Below are 7169 nucleotides of genomic sequence, written 5' to 3'. Positions count from 1 at the left end.
CCTATTCCTGGCTCCCACACCAACCCTCCGTGCAGCCCCAGACTCCTGGGTCCTATTCCTGGGCCTGGCTCCCACACCGACCCTCCGTGCAGCCCCGGACTTCTGGCTCCTATCCCTGGCTCCGATGCTCACTTGCTGTGTTGCCATCAGTTTGACATGGTCTTATGCCTCTTTCCAAAATCATCTCACCTCTGTGGTCCATGAGTCCTGGGTTCTGCTCTCAGCTCTGACACCAACACTTCTTATAGCATATAGTCTATATATATGTATAGGGTTTATAGTCCCAGCTCTGCCACTGACTTACCAGAGGAATGTGCACAAGTGATTTTGTCTTGACTTGAAAGCATTGACTTTCAATAGGCTCCTAAGTCTCTGTTGAAGATGAGAGGATAGCTCCATCAATCGCTATTAGCAAAGATGGTCAGGGATGCAACCCCATGCTCGGGGTGACCCTAAACCTCTGACTGCCAGAAGCCAGGTATGGAAGACAGGGCTGGATCACTCCATAATTGCCGTGTTCTGTACAATCCCTGAAGCTCTGGTACGGGCCACTATTGTAGACAGGCTACTGGGCATGATAGACCATGATCACCCTTTTTGCACCTCAGTTTCTGTATCTGCAAAATGGAGGTTGTAGTGAAAGTCTGTGAATTAACATTTGTAAGTGCTTTGGATGAAAACTCGATATGGAGCCAGCTTGGGTAAAGTCAAGCTCAGCTGACTGGCTGCAAGCACAATTCCATGCTGGGAAATTCAGTGCATGCAGTAGTGCCGATAGTTGGCATTGCAGAACCAACTAGCAGCCCAGGTGCCTGCAAGAGGATGGACTCAGTCACTCTTGAAATACAGAGACAAGACGGGTGAGGTAGTATCCTTTATTGGACCAACTTCTATTGGCGAGAGAGACAAGCTTTGGAGCTTACACAGAGCTCTTCTTCAGTTAGCCCGAAAGCTTGTCTCTTTCACCAGCACAAGATGGTCCAATAGGAGCTTTTTCCTCACGACACAGCCACAACAACACTGCAAACAAGTCTTGAAATACACAGTTTTCTGAAAGGAACCAGGACTCTGCCGCTTCTCTTCTTTATCTGTTACCCACACCATGTGACACCCAACGGCATGGACTTCTGTCGGAGAACTAGAAGTAGCTACTTGGCTCCATCAAATTAGTAAATTACACTCACGCACAGGAATAGTTTTCTACAAATGCAAGTGTGCAAAAGAGTTTCTTTAGCACTCCGTGGCCCGGAGCCATTGCTCCACTTTGGGAGTTGCCCTGCTGTCAAGGCTCATGGCTGTGACCTCAACACAGTGAGGGCCGGCCGGTTGGGGCCAAGGAAAGCCAGATGTTGAAGAGTTAGTTGGGATTGGTGCTATTGGGGTGCTGTGCAGCTTGGAGGTGCTGTCTTTTGGATAAAATGTTTGTTCTGTTTAGGTGTGGGTGACAGTGACGGAAACCCACCCACAATGCTGAGAAGTGGCATTAGACAGGTCTTTGGCTACAGGGGGTTCAAAATGTCAGGGAGAGGGGGTTGAGCAGGAGCAGACTAAAGAGACCTTTGCCCTGCAAAGGGGCTAGCAGCAATGTGGGGGAGTTAGATAGTTGGATGGGGGCAGGGCCGGAGAAGCCTTTATCCCACAGTGAGGCTGAGACGGATACATTTCTATTCTACCTGCCTTAATTTTCCCTCTGCATGGGAAAGATTTCAGCAAGTTTCTTTGGAAATCAAAAACTCCTGAACTCTACCTGACTGACACTAATCCAATGTCAATCTCAAGCTGCGAAGTGGCTGTTAGATCATGTCACAAATTCTTTGCCTCTTTTATTCCTGGTTTGACAAATCTGTAGGTGATTTAAAAAATCTGTTCCCTATTCAGATGCACGTTTGGCCAGACTGAGGCGTAATAATAAGAAAAGTGACAGACCATGCAAAAATATATTAAATCTTCAGCATCCATAATTGTTGAAGGGGACTTAAGAAATATAGAAAAGACATATAAAATGTCAATAAAAGAGAATAAGTTGATCTTTACACTTGATAGATCTCCCAGGGTGTATATAACAAACCTGTCAGAAGAATTCAGCACCATTTAGAAATAAGGAATGAAATAGCTGCAATATTTGTCAATTCACATTTTACAGCTCTTAAATACGTGCAAAGAGGCATCTGGGATGAAATATGCCCTGGATTAGATTTTTTAAATGCTTGCCCAGATTTAAGGCCTTGATAAAATGTATTAAATCTTTAAAGGTTTTAATGAATCTAGTATGTGTTTCATAAATCAAGAACTGCTGTCCAGTCACCTCTTGGTTTAATAAGAGTAAACTAGGAAATTGCTCTGAGCTGAAACAAAATACATATAATATTTAGAAGTAATAGATTTTTAAACGCAGGGTATTTTTTGGCTCACCAACGGAGTTTTGCTTCATAACGCTCAAGCTATATGGTTACTCTAAATGGGAAACCATCTGTGGCCACGTGTTTAACAGTATCAAGATGTGAACTAGCACAAAGGTAAATATTACTTGTAATAATCCTGGGGGGGGGGGGAGGGGAGCCAAGAAATCATTATTTTTAGACCCAGGGCCAGGAACATGAGGTGCTTGTCTGTGCTGCCGCTCTCTCTGGTTTTTAACAGCAGAGACTTTTTTATATTAAGGAATGGTTTACTACATCCACTTCTCTCTAGTGCTTGAAAACTTTTTTTCCTTTCCTCCTCCACCCATCTTCCCTGGCCTGATGAAGGGGAGCCCATATACAAATATTTTGCAGGTTTTACTGCAAAGTTAATTGAGATATGTTTGAAAGTCTTTGAAATATTCTTGTTAATGCCATTGTCTCCAGCCTGTCTGCAGTAGGAAGACCAGGAAAGTCTCTCCTCTTTTAATAAAGGTGCAATATTTTATTTCATTACCTTCCTCCTGGCCCTTTACAAGCCCTGGCTACAAAAGCATAAAAGTGAATGACTGATAATGGATTAGAACAGGTGGACAAACACTGTGTTAAAAGTGAGCTGGCTCTTTGTCCATTGTCTTCGAGGAAACCAAACATTCTTTGCTCTTTGTGTACAAAAGCTTGTGGTGTTGTTAAGCTCTGCAGGAGACAAATCTGTGGCCCCCATAAAGTGCTGTGTAAAAGTCTGTCTAACCTCATTAACTGTCACAAGTAACAATACTGAGCTGGCAATAAAGGCAATTTCGGGCTTGTTGGTCATTAATCACTGCTTGACAGTTATGAATAGAGGTGGAAAAACTATGTCCCCATGGCTCCTGCTTTGGAGTTTAATGTTAGCCCAGTGTGTAGCGCATTACTGGGAGATGTGGGGCTTTGGGTTAATAACACCAGAGTCATGGGGCAGGAATCTCCCACTATCAAGTGGGCCCTTAACAGGGTTTGTATATTACCTCTCAGTTGTCATGTTTGTGCTGCAAGGATGTAGCTAGATATGACTGACATGGTGCCCATCACTGCGCCTTGTCCCACGGAATACACTCCACCTTTGCAAGGAAGGGCTGCAGCCAATGGGCGTTCCAGGAGACATAGCATACCTGGTAACAAGGGGGAGCTGGAGGATCCTCTTTTGGGGCTCGGAGGTGAGTGGCACAATTCCCATTGACTTCAGTGTGAGAGCGTCACAATACGTAAGCTATATAACTGGCTGGAGAGTTTTCTGTCTCTTGATGAAGGGAATTGGGACAGGTGATGTAGCTGTTGCATGACTGCAGGTTCTGACTAGCTAGATCCAATAGAAGTGCAGGATCCCAGGGACTGGATGACATCAGGGACTTTTAATGGGATGAGGAAGGCTTTAGCTCCATCTCACCTGTTTAAATCCAATGATGAGTACTCACCGAGAGTTCTTAGGATCTGACACCAGCTGTTCCGTGGCTGGTGTAAAGGTCTCAGCCAAGTTCCTGGTGGAGAAGGGTCCCTGTTAAAAAGCAAAGAGGAGACCACCTCCAAAGCTGTTCCTGACTCCCTTGCTGATAGTCCCAGGAGGGAGGGCTGGGATTGCAAGGAGCATGAAGACTGAGCAGCCCTCTCATATCTACAGGTGGTCTGCACTGAACTGGAAAGGGAGCCTGAGGGAAGCTTGGGTTGTACCTCTTCTGTGCAGAGGAGACTTCAGACTCCAGAAGCCCCTGGTCCCTTTATATGGAACTACTGCTGTGATCTCTGCTGCACACAGTGACACAGAGCAAGGCACTACTGATACATGGCCATCTAGCCCTATGTCTGAATTCTTGACTGTCTCCAGTAATGATGATTCCACAACTTACCTTATCACTGCTTGCTGCATTGCCTCAGGTCGCCTTAGAAGAGTTACCAGGCTTGTTTGCAGCCCTACCCCCCTTCAGACTGTGATCTCATCATCAACAGAACAGAGCTGGCCCTGGTCAGGATTTGCATGAGAGATCTCAGAAAAGCTTCAGAAAGAGCTGTTAATGTCTGGGTAGATGGTGCTCTCCACTGGTCTGGACTCAACCCAGACCCTACCATGATGTGAGGTTGGTGCTGGGCTGATGGAGGAGTCATCCTTAAGACAGGCCATAAAACTCAGGCCTTAATTGTTCATGATCTTTAATGACCCCTGACATTTTTATTATTTGTACTGTGGCAGCACCTGAAATGAACTAGACACTGTACACCCCTATTGAGAGACCCTGCCTCAATAGCCCTCTAGGGCTAACCCCGCTGTCCTGGCCAAATTTCACGAGTTCTGTCTCCTTAAATTCTACACCCCTCTATTTCTCCCTGCCCATGCACAGCCCACTGCAACTACTCCTGCCTGCAGGACCTTTCCCCATGTCTTATGCTAAGCTGTTAGGAAGTGTTGCCAGTACCATTAAAATGATTGCCAAATTCCCTACAAAAGACATTGGTTATTTTCTGAGTGGTACTGAGTCGGTGCCCTCAGCTCCCTGCAGCGACACACATGCTGGGGCCTGGATGTAAAACCGAAATGTCTGCTGGAGGTGTGACCGATTAACGTACCCTCTCCTCTATTGTTCTGGAGGAGGAGATGGGGCCAGAACACAGCCAGACCACCAAGGAAAGTGCATTGCTTAGTTCTGGGGAACGGGAACACCTTAAGAGCCCTGGAGACTAATGTCCTTTACCCATAGAATAAGTACAGCAAAGGCAAGGGCAGTGCCCCTTTCTCCCACGCTTCTCCACCCGCCACTGTGTGGGCCAGTCTGAACCAACCTCTGAGTGTAAGAAGGGAGTTCAGTCTCCCTGGCCCAGCCATTCCTGGGCCCTTCTGCTGACACTGCCAATATGGCTGGGTATTAACAGCCCCCACAATGACAGCTCCAGCTCCTGCTTTCTTGCCAGGCCGCTCTTCGGTTCCAACTTGTTTGGGCAAAATTACTGGGGAAAAGAAACGAGTCATTTCACTAATAATGATGCCTAATAATTATTTAATAAGTTGTTTGTAAGGCGCCTTGAAGATGAAAAGCACCATGTAAGCACTATTATTATTTACAGACGGTTCCGCTAGTACTTTTACCCTGGAGACGTGATCAACCGGAGTTGAAAGGTGGCTCTTTTCACATAAGTAGGTTGCTTAGATCTGAACATCTTTTACTGTAATAATAATAATAATTATTATTGCTATTATTATTGTCATGGCTTCCCTAGGGCTCAATCCTGCAACACAGAGTAGTCTTGCAATGGAACTACTTGCTTCACATGTGTTAGGGATGATGGATCAGAGCACCAGACTGCAAGCAATTTGGGGCAAAGACCATGTCTTTATTCATTCTGGGTGAAATTCATGCGTATGCAGAGGGCTAGCGCAGAGCTACACATCAGCTAAATCCTAGGATTTAAGGGTGCACTGGCCTTAGGGTGAATTTCAGTACTGAGCACCCTTATGGCATTACACACAAAGGCTAAATCCAATAATAACCATGCAGTGCCATAGATGCAAGAAAAGGCAAATTAACACTTAGAAGGACGAGGTACCGCTGGCTACACTGAGCCAGATTTTCAATGGGGAGAGGAGTCATGAGAAGATAAATGGTTCATTGTTAAAATGAGGCTAGAGAAAGTAGTCCCTTCTATTCAGGAGGCTGTTCCTGTGGTACCAGGCCAAGGGAAACAAAGTCAATGGAAGTAAGGGGTGCTGGAACTATGGGTGTGGGCTGTGCTGCCACATCCCCGACCCCTGGCTTGAAGTGCTTCCCATCACATACAAGGTTTACAGTTTGGTTCAATGGCTCTCAGCACCCTTACTATACAAACTGTTCCCGCACCCCTGGTGGAAGGCGATGGCAGGAAAAGGAGCTTTCTGCAAGGAATGTATGAACACTCAGCGACAGCATTACATGTCCAGAAATGCAAAAAGGAAATGCACCCCTTCATTATTCCTTCCCAGAGCTGTCACCCGCACAGCTGCAAAAGGCTAAACTTGGTAAGCAGGACAGCATGGTATTTCAGGGCTTGGAGGTAATTACAAAACAGCTCTGTAACATGTTACAGCCCCCGAGACACAGAGTTGTGAGCAGACCTGCCATTGGAAACAAAAAATGACCATCTCATTGTGTTTGGGTCAGATGAATGTGTGCATGGCCATCTATCGTGTTATTTTGATTGTATTCATGTGGGTGTAAGGTGTCTGTCACATGGAGTTCACATGCGTGTGTTTATGACCATTTTGCCATGGTCATATGCCTGTTCATGATTCTGGGCAGAAGTGAAGTGAATTGGAAACATTTCCAGATGTCGAGAAATCACTTAGCTGAGTTGAGACTGGCTAAGACTGAGCAACTCTAGAGGGACCTGAGAAAGCTTAGCTGGGCAGGGTGATGACAGATGAAATTCAGAGCTGACAAGACCAAGGTAATTCACATTGGAAGGAACAGTTTGAACTACTCAGTCCCATTACTGGGTTCTAAATTGCCTGTAATCACGTACACCCTTAACTCTGACCATAAATATAAACCAGCACACACAGAATGTAATTTTATAGATACTGATTTGGCATGACAGTTCCACCAAATGTTCTTAGATCACATATATATGTGTAAGACCATCTCATCACACTTAGGTTATATGTATGTGTATGTCTGCTGCTATTTAAAGCAAGTAACTAACCAACAAAGTCCTCCTTGGGCAGCTGGTACCACTGGAACAACAGAACACCATGCAAAACAGGACAGG

The sequence above is a fragment of the Mauremys reevesii genome, linkage group 2 (genome assembly GCF_016161935.1).
Source record: "Mauremys reevesii isolate NIE-2019 linkage group 2, ASM1616193v1, whole genome shotgun sequence".
Lineage (NCBI taxonomy): Eukaryota > Metazoa > Chordata > Testudines > Geoemydidae > Mauremys > Mauremys reevesii.
The sequence above is the reverse complement of the archived record's forward strand: the minus strand, read 5'-3'. Positions refer to the sequence as shown.